Source organism: Ambystoma mexicanum, chromosome 4q (genome assembly GCF_040938575.1).
Source record: "Ambystoma mexicanum isolate Mex_15411 chromosome 4q, UKY_AmexF1_1, whole genome shotgun sequence".
Classification (NCBI taxonomy): domain Eukaryota; kingdom Metazoa; phylum Chordata; class Amphibia; order Caudata; family Ambystomatidae; genus Ambystoma; species Ambystoma mexicanum.
Genome location: NC_090928.1, coordinates 320,177,684 through 320,195,237, shown reverse-complemented (window position 1 = coordinate 320,195,237; position 17,554 = coordinate 320,177,684). Strand labels below are relative to the sequence as shown.

The 17,554-nt window shown below is 44.6% G+C and overlaps 1 protein-coding gene across 4 annotated transcripts in view; it reads left to right on the top strand.

Moving 5' to 3' along the window:
* The window catches only part of RGS7 (regulator of G protein signaling 7), a 2,057,596-nt gene that overhangs the window by 1,140,320 nt on the left and 899,722 nt on the right, over nucleotides 1-17,554 (top strand). The window lies entirely within an intron of this gene.

The following is a 17,554-nucleotide window of genomic DNA, read 5'->3' as shown; positions in this document are numbered from 1 at the left end:
GTTCCTCATACCTTTCCCGGCTTTCACAGCCTTGGTATAAAGCATACATATCCCTTTACCTCTGTTTTACAGAGGGCATGTGCCCGTTCAGTTCTTTCAAGCTCTCATACACTGGTCGGCTTCCCCAGCCTTGCTCTACAGTGTTCGTATCTCTGTCGTTCATCTATATCAATTCCTCATACCTTTGTCGGGCTCCCAGCATCAATGCAAAGTCTTTGTATCGATATCAAGAAGTTTCACATAGGGCTCTACCCCCTTTGGCTTTCTCAGGGTTCCAACCTTGATTCAAAGTGTTCGGATCTTTTTCGTTCTGATTCACAAGGGTGCTTGCCCATTTGGGTTTCTCAGGCTCCCGAAACCTCTTAGGCCCTCTCAGCCTTGACTCAAAGTATTCATACTTCTCTTGTTCTGATTCACAGAGGCGACTTGCCCTCTGGGATGTCTCAGGCTCCCAAAGACTCACAGGCTCTCACAGCGTTGGTTTAGAGTGTTCATACTTTTTTTCATTCTGATTTACATCAGCCACTTGCCCTCTCGGGTTTTTCAGGCTCCAAAACCCTGTAGGCTCTCTCAGCCTTGGTTTGTGAGAATCGTGCCTCTCAACAGTAGACTCTCTGTGGGAGCTTTCCTTCCTGGAAACTGCTCCTCTCTGCAGAATATGCCCTTCAAGTGTGGAGCTCAGGGATTCGGGTTCTGCCGGGCGATCTGGTCTCAGCATCGGTTACTGGGACCCAGACCAACCATGACTTCCTCATGGTCGCTCCACCAGAGGAAACTGGTGCTTTCCCATTTTCACCTCTTCCCCTGAGCATGACTTCTCAGTCAGCCTTCCAGCGTTCGGCTAGTGAAAGGCTCACACTCTGCGCTACTGCCTGCTCCGTGGTCTAGCGTGGCTCTGCCCCTCCAGTACATCTACTCCACAGAGGGCCGTCCCTGCGCAGGTATCAGTCTCCTCACTGTGTAGGAGATTCCCGTCCATTCACAGTTCCTCTTGGATTTATGTACATCATCACAATCAAAAGGGTTGTTTCCTTCTTCCTTGACTGCGGCACTCAGGCGAAACCTAGCATTACCTGAGGCAAAAGAGTGTGAGGAAGCTTCACTATTCAGTGAATCCAAAGTGATTTCCCAAAAAAGAGGGTTCTGTTGATGCTCTTTGATGGTGACATTCAGGTGAAGTCCAGCATTACCTGAAACCAAAGAGATAGAGGAACTGTCACTGTTTGGTGGTTTCAAAACAGAAGTATTCGAAACAGAAGTAACAACAGCATTCTAATTCCTATGTAGGCAGATGATGTTCTCTGGGCTGGGAGTTCCTTATCGGAATGGGAGTCTTTGTCCCCAAGATCGAAGTCACTCCCAGTGAGGTCCCACGTGTCCAGACCCCAGGGGAGGGTCTAGCTGAGTTGGCTCATCTCCCTACCCTCAAGGGTTTGCTTCCCCTCATTGGAGAAGGTACAATTTGTCCAGATTCGTCATAGGCTGTTAGAAAGCATGAATCATGTTTTTAATATCTTATTGAATTAGCCCATAACCCATTTTCCTGTTAGCGTTATGCAACCGGAAGAATATTGCTCACACTCACGCACTATCCACATCATCTTCTTATACAACAAGTGAAGTTGAACCTTAGTTAAAAATACAGCCTTGGGGAATTGACACATGTGAAAATCCCCAGAGGAGCTTGTGTTGCCATAGTGGGAGTGCTATATCTCAGGATCCTAGGAGAACTTCTTCTGGGTACCTAGTGGCAAGATCCAGGAGCATCATTAACTACCCGATCCCCGTGGTTGCTGGATGGGTCAAAAGGGCTGGCTCTTTTGAAGTCTAACTCTACTACTGGTAGCTCTATCAGGGCCCTTTTCCATGTCCACAAGTCTTACCGGACAACTGACAAGTCAGACATGCATGCAGTGCAGTAATGCTGCACATTTTCACTGGCTCTAGGCCTTTGAAGTTAGGAATATAGCCATGGCACTGCCTTTTACCACCAACGAGTCAACTTGTAGGGAACTTTGTGCAATCATTAAAAAAGTACGGATATCTGGTTTGGAGCTTATCTGTCCTTGGAACAGCATCAGGCTCATGCAGTTCTATGCGATTATAACAAATAAAAAACAGAGGTATTTTATAACGAAACTTTTACAACGAAAAAATACTGGGTTTTATTTTCTTTTTTAATTTGGGGTCTCTCAACCTCAAGCCCGCCAAGGCCGCCATTTCCCTATGTTTGTAACCTCACCCCAAACCCTTCCCCATCCATCTTAACCCCTTCCCTCAACCCCATATATATATTTAATCAAAAATCGGTATTTTTTCGTTGTAAATCTTTTTGTTATTTAATACCTCTCTGTTTTTTATTCGTTATAATCACTGGATACCGGCTCATGCTCTTCTGGTTCACTGTACCGTAGCTGGTCCTCCTAAAACATCTTGAAGCACCCAGGAGCTTTGCCTACTAACTAAGCTCTGACCCTCTAGAGCAGGACACCCTTTCTCTGAGCGAGCTCTAGAAAACCTTGCCCCACCCTGTCCTCCCACAGCAAGCAACTCTTGCACCCCAGCAGTCTGCATTGTGAATCTGGCCCTAGAGATCATAAAACCACCTCCTTAGCAAACAACACTATCATCATCAGTAAATAGTACAGGTTCACTCACCATCCCAGTCCCAGTGTCTCAACTCAGTAACAATCTAAGACTGTGCTTAAGAATATTATTAACTTGGGCCCTTTCTGGTTTTAAACCAGACCACAAACCTTTGGATTATGAGACTCAGAAAAGCATGCAACTCTTTGGTTTATGTCAAGTCTTTGTGTGAGTGTCATTAGTCTTCTATTATGCCCTACAAAAGACAGACCATGATATATGTTCTACCTCTTCTCCATCAAGCAGTGTGGTGTGCAAAGCAAAGGTTATCTCTGATTTGTGAGTTTTCGGATGACAAACTCTCCACTTCTACATAGTGCATCCCTATGGTTTCAGAAACTACCTATGAACGGGCGGGATCTAGATCCATGTGAACGCGTGTACGTCGAATCATAAAGACAATCTTCAACATGAATAGAAATAAAGAAATTACTCCTGGAGCTAAGGTTGTAGAGAAAATGGAGTTTTGTGCATGAAATAATCACAAGGAATAACCTTTTATGTTGTCTCCCGCAGGTCGGCAACCCATTGCATTTATTGCGTTTTTCAGGGCGCACAGTCAACACATGTCAATCCCTTTTTTCCTTCACATTAGAGCTTCACAGCCATTCATAAATGCCCATAAAGTAGGCAATCTTGCCTGCCATGTAATAACCGCATGCTCCTGCTGGCATTTCTCTCCCTTATTGCAAACTGGGAGCACTCAGCAGATGACACATTGCTTGGAGCAGAGCACATTTCACATTAGGGTGGTCTGGTTCCAGATCGGAACTGACAGAAGCATGGTAACATCTTTGCTTCCTTCGGTGGTCATGATTTGATGGCCACCCTAATGTTTCTTATTATTGGCTACCAGTAATTCGGGCAATCAATATGCGTTAAAGGAATGCAAATCTCTTGGGCAGGGAGTCCATGATTTGGGGATGCAGTTGCTTCATAAGCCCTTGATGAATACAAAATAATAACATGAGAAGTTCAAAGCCACTGGAGCAACTTCCAAGCTGAGGAAGAGAGTTACTTATCTGCCTCGGCTGCTTTTTAGAAAGTTGCTGCTACCCTTTATCCACTTCTCAGGATGTTCCTTAGTGTGGTAGCTGTATCTCAAGCTCCTTAGAACATGTATGGCAGCCAGATCTTTTCTTCTGACTGCCAAATCACTGCCAGTCTTTGGTTGGGTGCCTCCTAGTTCTGTAGAATCTGCAAAGTATTTCTCATGGACAATGCTTCTTTCATGTCATGATGACTTGCCCTCAAAAACAAAAGTCACTCAAAAATAGAGGGATTTTATCAGTGTGCCGCAGGTTGAAGACCTCTTATCTAGATCCATCGATTGTTATCTTTGTCTGTATCTATATTTATATTCACTGAAAAAACGTTGTTAAAGGGATATTATGGTTAAGTGGAACTAATAAGAACCTATGAAATTCATTGAAACCATTTTTGTTAAACTGACGTTATGGTTGCAAGGCAAAATCGAAAAACCAAAGAAACTTGCCATTTATGTTAAGCTATGCAACCATAACTCGCGGCACCACTGTGCTGATGTCCTGTGTGTTAGTCTTAGCAGTGCATGGCGGTGGCACAAGTTATGGTTGCATAGCTTACCACAACTGGTGAATTTCTTGGTTTTTCGATTTTACCTTGTAACCATAATGTCCCTTTAACAACGTTTTTGTCAATTCATTTTATAGGTTTTTATCAGTGCAACTTAACCATAACATCCCTTTAACAAAGTTTTTTCAGTGAATATAAATATAGATCAAGATAAATATAGATAGATGCAACATGCAGCTCCCCAGATGTTTTGAACTCTGACTCCCATGAGCCCTCACTGTTGACCATGCAGAATAGGTATGAAGGCTATAGTACAAAGCATCTGGAGAGCCAAAGGTTGCAGACCCCTGATCTAGATCTATCATTGGGACAACGTTTAATGTTATGGTTACTACAAAGGTAAAATCTATAAATGTTGAAAATACCCACATTAAGTTGCATCATATTATGAAGCACTACACATCAGTTAACCTAAATCCAGCATTGCTGAAACCTTAACCGAAAACAATACCCTCGGATTTATATACTTGAAATACCTGCGTTAATACAATTCACCACAGTGGCCATAGACAATAAGCACTGCATACCAGACACATCGTAACCAATAACAATACGCTCGGAATAATACGATCGGAATAAGAAGCACACAATAGAAATCAGCACAATAGCCATACAGAATAGGCGCTACATACAAATCCAAACCATGAGCAACCCATGTGCAACAACAAAATACTGGGAATAATACTACTTCAAAAGTCGTGTGAAGTAATGCTGTAGTGTGAATTATGTTTATTTTGCATTGATGAGCTTTGTTTTTTATTAGGGAAAAATGTATTTGTACTGCTTGTTTTCACCTGAAAGGTGGCATGCCCAACATGTGTATACTTCGCCTTTTTATATGTACTTGCCTAGTTCTACCACATTTTATTCACACTGATATACATATATGAGTGAAAAAGCAGGTTTTTGCATAGAGCAAAATTTGCCACCTATAAAAAAGTACAGTTTAGTAATATTGAGAATTCCCTAACTCAAACACCGTTTAACACACTGCTACTTAACTCACTACTCTTTCAGAAAACACATTTTAACAACATACAGCATGCGTGTGATCTACCTAAATGCTTAAGCCAGTGCTGTCAAGAAGTAGCGTAGTGTGAGCTAAAGTTACATTTTTAACGTGTTGGACTTTGGGTGGATGAGTGAATTAGTACATTTGGTTGGTGTGTTAATTACCTTATCATTGTCATTGTCACCATTTGTAGATTGTGAATTTTGCTATCTTTGGACTGAATCTTTGTACCTTATCCTTGGCATTCCCAACTTTCTCAGACTTTATAGATTTATAGGTAGTAACTATAGCTCTTTTTAAAAACTTCGATTTCCTCTTATTAATGTTTTGGCTTTCACTGTTTAATCTGTGTGTAAGGTTTGTATGTGTTGCTTTGCCTTTTATCTTCTCTTTCAGTATACCAAGCTCAGTGGCTTACATTCGTCTGGTGGCTGTGGATGAACTCAACCATCAGGTCCACCTCACCTTCAGTGAGGTTTATCTTGCACCGTACCTCCCTTGCAGCTTCCATCTTGCTGGACACCACAATCTATGCAATGATTGGGGTCACATGAGTATGGTATTTATAGTTTGTCAAGGGTGGAGGGGTAGGCGTTCAATTGTGGGTGTGTGCATCATTGAGTTTTGTGGTATTGACCATGTGTACTGTGCCGCTTGGGTGTGTTTGCAGGTGTTGCGACTTTTATGTGACCAGAGGTGGGTCCTATTCCTAGTTTGGATCAGTTTATTGATTCTTCATAATCCTGACATAAGTGGCCCTCCCACATCCCCATTCAGGGGGGAGACTGCCATACGAAGAACCAAGTGGAACAACATCGGTGGATCCGGTGTGCTCCAAGAGACAGCCTCCTGTATCAGTGAAAGCCCTTGCAGATGGGTGTGCCCCAGGCGATCGGGGGCTGGCAAATGGAAGGTCATTGATGACAGTTGGAGCAGACAGTGGTGGCAGCAGGGGAGTCTCAGGCGGAGGACACGCTACAGAGCAGGTGGGAACAGGATATCAGTGACGTGCATATGCCACAGCTGCTGAAGATTGAAAGAGCAATAGAACCGGATGCAGTATAGTATAGGAGAAGCCCAGCGGAAGGCGTGTGGCACTATGAATCTTTAGCACTTGGGAAGCGCTGCTTCCCTGTGAAGGCAGAAGTTGGAGACACTGTGCCAAGGATGGGAGGATGCCAGCAATGTCGCGAATAGGAGGAGATGATCGGGTGGTGCTGTCGGTGACCTAAGTGTGTGCAGGCCAGGCGATAGCCTGATCAGCCCCGGCAGGACCTTCCAACTGAGTATATAGCTACAGCAAGCTGAATTGAATGCTGGGAGCCCTGGGGATGAATTATTAGTGGGTGGATTGGTGGTGAGCCACAGTTGACCAAGTTGTGGGCCGCCTAAGAGGGTGCCTGGGGTTGTGGCTGCGACCAGAGCCCAACCAGTGGGCAAGTGTGAATGTCCCCCCACCGGATAGGTGCAGCGCTGAGCAAAGCACACTACGTGGGTGGAGCAACTATAAATCAAGATGGAGAAAGGTGATACACATCATCAAAAGCTCCCCTTGGAGGCAACTCCAGCTGCAAAAAAGTTAAAATCAATAATGCACACTCCTTCTGAACAGGCCACTGGAGAGATGAGTGCACTATCAGAGACTGACTCCACACCAGGCTTGAAAGAATTAATGCTGCGATTGCAAGTGTGGATTAACAAACTGGACTTCAAGATGGATGCCCTGGCGGAGAAGGTGGACTCACTTCAAACAAGACTTGACACACATGGGACCCGCCTAAATGAGTGTGCGAACAGGATATCCGAATTGGAGGCTGTATCTGTGACGACGGCCTCCAAACATACAGCACTGGAAATGTCTTTGAAAGCAGTAATGACCAAAAACGAAGATCTAGAGAATCGTGCATGGCAGAATAATATATGAAAAAATAGAGTTAGGGAGAAGCAGATGCAGAATATATTGAAAACCTATGCAGAGATTTGTTTGGTCTCGATGAACTCTCACCAATGATTATCGTAGAAAGGGCCCACAGAGATCCCATGTCAAAGCCTATCCCAGGCGCACCACCAAGGTCAATTATTTCGAAAGTCCTCAACTATCATGACACAGACATGATCGTGCACCTAGCGAGACAAAAGGTAGACCTACAATATGATTTCGACCGTATTCAATTCTTCCCAGACTTTTCATCAGCAGTTTAAGCCTCTAGAAGGACGTTCCAGTGAGTCAAGCAGATGTTACGTGAAAAAAACATGAAATAATCAATGCTGTTCCCTGCTGAAATAAGGGTTGTATATGAGAGCAAAGTCCACATATTTGCATCTCCCGAAGCAGCTGGAGTCTTTGCAGAGAAGGCACCCAAAATGAGGGTGGACAGTCGAGCCGAATGCAGCGACAAAAAGACCACTTGACCATGGGGAGAGATACCTTCATGATGTGAGATCTATTGAGGCAACTCCTCCCTATCAAGAACTATTGAAGACGGAACGAATAATAGAGGTACATGCGAGTGATAAGGGCACAGGAGACACTGCTAGTAGCCCGGAACCCAATAGGCTGGAGTTGGTCGGTCGAGTAACCCCTTGCAAGATCCGAATGGAGAGGACGAGGCCAATTGGGGTTGCCTGAAGGGGTGGGGGGAAGGGACTCGTTGGGGTTTGGTTGCGTTGAGCAGTTTCGTCAGGGCCGGCAGGGAGTATCACAATGTTCAATTAATGCATCTTTTTCTCTCTGAGGTATGCTTGCCAATGTTTACAGTCGATCGAGTGTGGGGAGAGAGGGGGGTATTAAGTATTCACTGCAATGATGGATACAGAGAATAAATAGATGGGGAGGGACGGGACAGTTGAGGCAAGAAAAGGAAATTGGAGAAGTTTAAGATTGTTACTTGGAGTATACCGGGAAGCAGTCACTGACATAAAACTATGCATAGTCATAACATTAAGATTGCCAAACCGAGGAAAACTTTGCATGTCAATGGGGGAACCATAGCTATTGGTTCTCAGCTTTATCCTATACCAGGGGAGTAGCAATTCAGATACACAGCTCCCTCAGCTTTCGGATGCACACGATAAGTAAGGACACAGAAGGGGGGTGGGCGTCGGTCAGTGGCACCATAGAAAATAGGTCAATCATGCCTGTCACGTCTTATATCCCAAACTCAGATACCCCTCAATGTTATAATTGGGTCATGGATGTCATTGGTAAAGCTGGGGTCTCCAAGGTTATATGGGGTGGTGATTTCAATGTGGTGCTAGTTCAGAAGGTTACAGATCTGCAACCATAATGCGTCCAGACTCTAGGTCGACAGGTTGGTTGCAACAAATCTGTGACATGTAATGACCTAGTGGATAAATGGCAACACCAGCACTCTTTGGACATAGACTACACATTGTATTCCTGGGTCCACCACACAGCTTCATGCATAGACTATTTTCTGGTGTCCAAAACCATGATATATTGCGTTAAAGGTAGTGGAATTCTTCATCGAGCGGTATCGTATAATTTGCCAGTGATGCTAGAAGTTGACCTACTGGGAGGGCCTGGTGTGACGAATGCGTGGATGTAATGTTTGAGCAGAACCTTTGAGATGAAACACAGGAGTTCTTTAAGTGGAAGACAGGGTTGGTGGAATCTCCAGGGACCATACGGGAGGCCATGGGAAGACTTCAAGTGTTATATTAGAGGGGTCTGCATCTCCACTAAAGGGGGATCCTGCGTATGATCAGGTCTGAACCTACGGGGAAAGAGGCAACATCTAAAGAGTTTGGAGAAGCAATATGTAGAAGGGGGTAAGAGGAAATATAGAAGGAGCTGGATACCTCTTGCAAGGGATTTTAAGTCCCTGGGGAGACATCACCAGATACTGCAGTACAGGGAAGGGCAAAAACCTGTTGCAATGCTGGCAAAAATGCTTATGACGAGGAGGAAGAGAGAGTGCATAGAAACTATCCAGGATCAGAGTAGTACTCATAAATATAAGACAGACGAAATTGCAGACACCTTTGTACAATACTATGAAGAGCTATACTCCTCCCCAAAAGCGGAGAACTAAACCTCAAATCACACAATACCTGGGAGACGCTGTGAAAAGAGAAAAATAATATGAGGCCGGGAAACCCAAAGGAAACACACCAAACACCGGTTACAAAGGAACATACAAAGTACTTTATTTTAAGGTCAAGCAGTGACAAAGTCAATGACAGATCGGATAGCTATCGGCCCTCAGTACAACACAACGAACTTCAACGGGGGTCGATGTATTCAGTGAGAGAGTGTACATTGGGACAATCAGGTTTATATACTTTTCTCCAGCCTGTTGTCCAACCCCTTCACGGGTTAACCATTCCATGAATGTATTACTGGTCTAGGGTCTCTGCCAGGTCAACATTTAATATATACATCAGTATGCGCATAGATCAGTTCTGTTGATACAGGTAATCCATTTACGCACAGGCCAACAGAAGGACAATGTCTCAGTTCACGACCCTAACAAGTGGCCTGTAGGCAAGTTATACATTAGCTGTACGGAGGTCATGACGACCAGATTCTGTTCGGAATGGCATCGTCCGCCTTTTTGATGTACAGGGTGACTTTTACGCAGCAAAAGAACCTAAGATGGCGGCTCGATTCAAGATGGCGGCTTACATCAATTTCTAAGGTCAAGACCTTGCCGTAGAGAGTTATTCGCATGTAGTTTTAAGCAACTTGGCGTAGGCCAATATACATACAATCGTTACAATAGGAGGCATAATTTAATATCCAGTTTGACAAACCCTCCTTTTGGCCTATGCCAAGTGCTAAGACTACTTCTGATCTCCTTGCAAGTAACTCCATACGTCATCGTCCATACACCCTGAATCGCTGTCAGAGGATCTATGGCCATCAGGTCGTTCACTAAGATCTCTTTTAACACATACTCCTTGGAAGTTTTATCCGCGGCATATACTTTATGTTCTATCGTACCTATCGCCTGAGCACAACATCCCCTTAGCATCGAACATATACTAGGCAGACATTGGATACAACAACAAAGGAATAGCAGAACTCACAAAATGATCAGCAAAACTTAAAGCACCTTCCAACCCCAAGATCGCAAGAAATCCCAAAACCAAGCACTAAGATTCCAGTTCCCCTCGGGAACATGCACTTCTGAGCTAAGGACGTGCAGATTCTGAATTGCTTTGAAAATGGTTGGGGAGGAGTCTGGTACGAAAACACAGCAAGCGGACCCCACTAATTTACATACTCCACCACATTCAGCCAGAATGACATCCAATGCCATCCGGTTCTGGAGTGCTACTAATCTTATCGCTTTCTGCTCTAATGTCATGTTATAGAGTATATCTGTGGTCCGGTTGATGGTTCTCTCCAGTACTCTCGCTAGTCTCCTGATGTCTTCGGAATTTGCTATCTGCCCCCAAAATGGCACAACTGATTTTGCTATATCTCCCAGGACTTGTGCGGGGGTATCACCATTCTCGTCCCGCCATAGACAAGCCTTTGAAACTTCCAAAGTGCTTGCTATGAATACCCCAGGTAACAGGATCCCTAAATAACAGGTTCCCTGCCAATCCCTGGGCAACCATGGAAATGCTACATTACCGCAAATGAAATAGACAGGTTCGCCTACATACAAAGGTCTGTTTTCCCCAGTCAAATTTGCAACGTTGGCACAGCCTTTAAAATCTCCCATTGACCGGGTGCCATTCCTCTGTATGCAGAAAGAAACTGAATCGAGGCTATGGTTAACAGAGTAAGAAGGAGGCACGGCATCCTTATTGCCTATCGGAGCCATTTTAAAGGAAACCAAAGATTGGAAAGGACGAGATAGTCTATCAGAAGGCCTAATTGAAGCAACGTTGAGTTTACTCCTATTTGCGAAAAGCGAGCATCCCAGGGGAGTCAGAACACGTTTTTCAAAATTATTCAAATTAGTTCCATCAAAATTCCCCAAGATGCTATCATTCCATCGGCCAAAGAACAGTGCTCTAAGGGAGGCATAACAAGCATTCGTCAAAGGTAAGGGATGAATATACCAACCTAGCCCCTTATCCCCATGTTGCGGTAAATGCGAGCAGACCCAACAATTGGTTTTGTTAAAAATGGCATGTGTCGAATTCATAATCAACATCATAGTATTGTTGTGATACTTCTGTCTATGCTGAGAGTCCCTAGGTGACAAAGTATGCAAATGTACAAAAGGTGTAAAAACAGTAGGTACAATTTCAGTTGGCAAAAGAGGCTCTAGAGGATAAATCTCCTCGACGTACCAGGATCCTAAAGCAGTTACTATAAAAAACCCAATTATTATCATCAAAACACAGCAATACGTTTTCGGGGCCCAGGCACATTGTTCATTGTCCAAGTTGGTCACCCCCTTATTTACAAGTCCAATACGAGCAGTAGTGGTGGCAGGCATCGTAATCTTCGGATGGACACCCCAATGTTCGTGGCTGGCGACCCCCGGGTCGTGCGGCTTCTTAGTCCTTCCCCAACCCTAGCCAACAGAATCCACTTTCTCAAATTTGGGCAAAAGCAAGCCCTTGATGATCCTTTCCTTTTTTGAATGCACAATCGACCCGTGCCGTAGGTCTATTTTCTCCGCCGAAGATTATATCTGGTGGTTCCCGGTACTGTTTGATCCGGAAATAAGGTAACGTCACTTCCTGAGGGAAGCAACGTATCGGGGGCAACGGAAGTTGCAGAATTCGAAGCAATGGTTTCCGGAAATGACTTTTCCAAAGACTGTGGAGACAAAATGGACGGTTCCCCAAGCCCCACGGGCTCAGAGAGATTCTCTGACTCACTCACAGTGCTATTTGCTGCTTCAGGATCATCGATTGCAGCGTTAGCGAGGGGTTCTGCTTCTTCTGTAACGTGCAGCGTTGGGTGAGGAAGTTTCTTGACATGCGTCGCGTGTATCCAATTCTTCTTTCCAGCCACCCACACTGCCGTTTGTGTGACCAACAAGACCTGGAATGGTCCCCGCCAGCGAGGCGCGAGGCAAGAGGACCGCTCGTATGCTCTCACCAGGACCCAACTTCCAGGCCGGATGTTGTGACCTGGGCCCTCGTAGCGTACAGGTAAAGCTGATCGTACCTGATGATAAATGAAATACAGATTTTTAGTCAACTTGTTACAGTAGTCTGAAAGCAATACATTCTCAACACTTCACAGTGCTTTAGGTTTCGGAAGACCCCAAATATTGGCAGGCCTCCCCATCACCACCTCAAATGGAGAGAGCCCAGTCTTAGTTTGAGGGGTAGTGCGCATGGCTACTAACACGATCGGTAAGGCGTCCGGCCATTTTAGTTTGGTACGGCACATGTCTTAGCGAGCTTGTTCTTTAGGATACCGTTATGTCTCTCTACCAACCCGGAACTTTGAGGATGTCTAGCCGAATTAAATCTCTTATCAATATGTAGTGCCGTACATATCTGTAAAATTACAGCAGCAACCAAATGTGGACCATTGTCCGACCAAATGACTCTTGGCAACCCAAACCGCGGGAAGTACTCTTTTATCATAATTTTCCCAGTGGTCATGGCTGTAGCATCTTTGACAGGGAAAGCCTCAACCCATTTACTAAAGGCACAAATGACCACAAGGACATATTTTAAGCTATTGCACCGCTCCATCTCAATAAAATCAAAATTAATCACTTCAAACGGGACAGAAGGAGGCCCAAAGCTACCCCTTGGAGTTACTGTGCCCTTCCCCACATTGTGCTATAGGCAAATCATGCAATATTGGACATAATGCTGAGCAATTTTCGAAATCTTATCATTTACCCAGACTTTCTCTAACATTTTCGTGATCTGTTGAGCACACACATGTGTGGGACCGTGTGCCATAGTAACCATCATGACTATGTAGGCATTAGGAAGTAACCATTTCCCTTCAACTGTGTCCACCCAACACACATCAGTATCTAATTTCCCCAAGCCTTCAGCCCATTTCTTAGATTCTTCCATTGTGGCATCAGCTTGGATATCCCGCACAGACCCAATATCCTCGTCCATTACATAGACATCCCTAGTTTCTCTTAGAGCATACATTTCTGTGCAAAGATCTGTGGCAGTTTGTCTGGCCATCTGATCAGCGAAAGCATTCCCGTTTCCTACATCATCTGTGATTTTGCGATTCGCTGCGCATTTCATGATCGCTAACTGACTAGGGAGCGCGAGCGCCAAGAGCAATTGTACTATCAGGGGGCCATGCTGAATCTTGGTCCCATGTGAAGTTAGAAACCCTCTCTCTGACCAAAGTCTCCCAAAGTTGTGAGCCACCCCAAAAGCATACTGACTGTCAGTATATATATTTACTGTTAGCCCTTCGGAAAGCTCACAAGCTCGGGTTAATGCTATAATCTCTACAGCCTGCGCAGAGTTATGCGTAATTCTCTTGGTCTCTACAACCGTACTTAATGTAGTGACTGCATAAGCAGCTGTGGATGTACCATCCGGATGTTTGAAGCAGGAGCCATCACAAAATAGCTCCCCTTGCACATTATCCAAAGAAGTGTCCTTAAGATCAATTCTGCCCTTTGTTTCTTGTTCAGTAATATACAGGCAGTCATGTGACTCGTCATCACTGCAAACAGTATTTTGCGGGAAAGGTAGGAGTTCAGCCGGATTAAGAACACAACACCTCCTAATTTGTGTGTGCGGAGCAAACAAAATCAATTCATATCTTGTCAATCATGCGGAAATGAGGTGTTGCGTTTGGGTTTTGTTCAATAGAACATCTACAGAGTGAGGTACCATCAGGGTTAGATCATGGCCTAGGACCATTCCCTCACTCTGCTTTACAGACACGGCAGCAGCAGCGACAGCTCGCAAACATCTTGGCAAAGCACATGCGACAGGATCAAGGGCAGACGAGTAGTAACCGCACAGCCTATTCTTCCCTCCATGTTCCTGCGTTAATACAGCCAAAGCACATCCATCACATTCATGCACAAACAACACAAAGGCCTTGTTGTAATTTGGTGTACCCAAAACCGGTGCAGAGCATAATGCAGTCTTGAGAAGCTCAAATGATTGTTGATGTTCCGATTTCCATGGCAATGGCGAAGAAATGCCCTTCTTTGTCAAAGCCAACATCGGTTTTATCACTAGTGAAAAGTTCGGGATCCATAACCTACAGTAAGAAGCCATACCTAGTAAGGCTCTGACTTCCTTCTGTGTATTTGGGACAGACATGCCAGAAATGTGTTTTATTCTTTCAGGTGTCAATCTTCTTTCCTCCTTTGACAGGAGGTAGCCTAAATAGGCGACCTCTTGGCAACAATATTGAAATTTTTTAAGTGAAGCTTTGTGACCATGCTTAGCTAGATGGATGAGCAACAATACAGTGCCCTCTTTACAAGAGCTCTCAGAATCTGCTGCTAAAAGCAAGTCATCAACGTACTGAAGCAGCGCACAAGTAGTGGGTAATTCAAGAGTATCAAGCTGTTCTTTCAAGGCCCTACTATAAATGCTAGGACTCTCGGTGTAACCTTGAGGTGCACGAGTAAATGTGAATGAGCGTCCCCCTAAGGTGAACGCTTACAAATATCTACTGTCCTTGTGTATAGGAATACTGAAGAAACCATTCTTCAGGTCCACAACACTGAAGTAAGTAGCCGTAGCTGGAATCATAGTTAATATCGTCGTCACATCAGGCACAATTGGAAATTGCGGAGCGACAACTCTTTTGATGGCACGCAAATCAATTATAAAACAAAACGGAATAGCATTGTCGCCTTTTTTGTACACGGGTAAGATCGGACTATTGCACAAACTTCCTGTAATCTCCTCAATCACCCCACGATGCACAAAATCGGAAACAATGCTCTTCAAAGCTCGCTCACCTTCAACTGAGATCTTATACTGCGGGATACGTGGCAGCTTAATACCATTTTTCAAGCCAATTTTACAGGCTCAATCTGTAGAACACCGACATCATTGTCGTCAACCGCCCACAAACACTCCGGGACATTACTGAATTCTGGTGGCAAAGGTCTAGTCAAAAAGTGTGAAACAGAAAACTGCTGTGGTGAAATCGTCAAACGCACTCCATCAGATGAACAATGAATTACCGCATTTAATTCCTTCAACAGATTCAACCCCAACAAATTTTCTCCACAATTCGAAGTCAAAAGAAATGGACAGTGGTCCGTAAAGGGACCCAAAGAAATAGGTACCGGCGAAGAAACCGGACAAACGACTGGTGTGCCAGAAAACCCTACAGAGACATTGGTTTGCCCTGACAGTGGAATTTTTGGAACCCGAGAATGATCAATGGAGCACTTCTGTGCTCCAGTGTCTATCAAGAACTGATGTTTCCAATTTCCCACTACCATTTCAACGTAGGGACCTTTCTGACTAACGGGAATAGGTGCAGGTTCCAAACCCTGCTTCAGGCAATCCTAACGAAACAGAATATCATCAAAAGGAAGCTCCTCACAGAGGTAAGCAGCAGAGGGGTGATCAAATATGTTTCTAGTATCCACACTCGAAGTCTGATTGTCCTGTGAAAAAGGTTGCTGAGGATCCTGTGAAAACTGACCTCTACCAGGGCCCCCCACTCCGGGACGACCTCTGGGTCGTCTACCCATACTCCCAAAGGTGTTATTCGACCTCTGTCGAAGGAAGGGGCATTGTGCACGCCAATGACCCTCCTGGCGACAATAGGCACACTGGTTAATGTTCACAGGACCCAAGTGCATGTTCCCTTGTGGAACATACTGACCTCTAATCTGCGAACTACCCCCTCTGGGGCCTCTAACAATTTGTTGTAACAATACTTTAGTCTTAAAGTCTCCTTTTCTCTTCTCGACTCTATCTTTTTCATTATTGACATGGTTCTCGTAGTACTGAGCCATGTGCAGTACTTCTGATTGGGATTTCGCCTGCCAAGCGCTCTCGGAAGTCATAATCTGTGACTGGATGTCAGGCAGCAATCCACACACGAATTTGTCCACAAATAACCTTTTCCCAGACTCTGTGCCTAAATCCTGTCCACTGAAGTCCAAGAATACTTGTTCGGACCGATTAATGAACTCGGTGGCACCTTCAGATTTTCCTTGGACACAGGCCATAAGCTTGTCCCAAATAATTCTTTTTTCGGGAATTATAGTTTTTAATTTTGCAATGATTCTGTCAGGCAAAGTGAGTATCACCTGAGGTGGTCTCTCACCAGCTGGCCTTTCCCCGTCAAGCCTAGTTATATTAGCCCACGTATCTCCCAACCCAGGTGCATCATCTATTGTTCTAACCTGCTTCCACAAATCTACGGGCAGGAGTACAGGGAATAACAAGTCAATATTGCCTAGGGTGAACACTGAGGACTGCAAGACGGACTCTATCTCTTTATAGAATCCTGTCAGATTTTTCCTAATGTCGGGAATAGATTGCCTAATAGTGTTCACTTCCTGTCGCAAAAACGGGACGTGAACAAACTGTGATACATAATGTGCGGGAATGTCCACAGCAGCTGTTCCCGCTGCAACATTAGCGGGAATCTCAACTTTTGGGACAAATGTCGGAGGTACCTCTCTTATAGGCAACTGAGATATAGGCAACTCCGAACGCTTACTAAGCAACAGAGCTAAGTCGAGCGCTAAAGCAGTCGAAGAAGTGCCAAGTGAAAAAGCTCTCTTATAAATACCCAGTAACTCTGTGGGACAACTAACCTTCTTCCTCACACATTCATCCTGCAGGTACTCTACCATTACCTGAATCACCTTCCTCTGCATTTCTAGCGTGTATTGACTGTATGTGTCATATACCTCAACTGGAGTAATCGATAAATCCAAAATCCATCTAATCGCATCTCTTGTACAAATTCGCGCTTCCTCAGATGCCCATTTACGACACAGAAGAAATCGTTTCTGTACATACATACTCTCTTCTTCGTCATCCTCATTCCGTAACTTCTCCAAATCTCTCCTATACTCAAATAACCTCTCGACATGCTCATGTACTTTCTCCACAGTGTCTCTTGAAAGTGCTAAAGTATTCAGATCCCTCAGCCCTTGTGGGAGATCCACATTATTTAATTTACCCCACATTACGCATAAATGAATCCCTAAACCTTTCCATATTAGACAGTGTGGCAAAAACATTAGCTCGATCATCTCTCTCCATACAATGCTTAGCCCATGCAAACAAATCGCGCTTTTTATCTGTAAGGACAGTATTACGAGTAACAACCTTCGACCCCGCACCACGATCAACTATAGTCAGTACAGAACCACTCGGGGGTGGAGGTGCAGGCAGATTCAATGGAGGTGT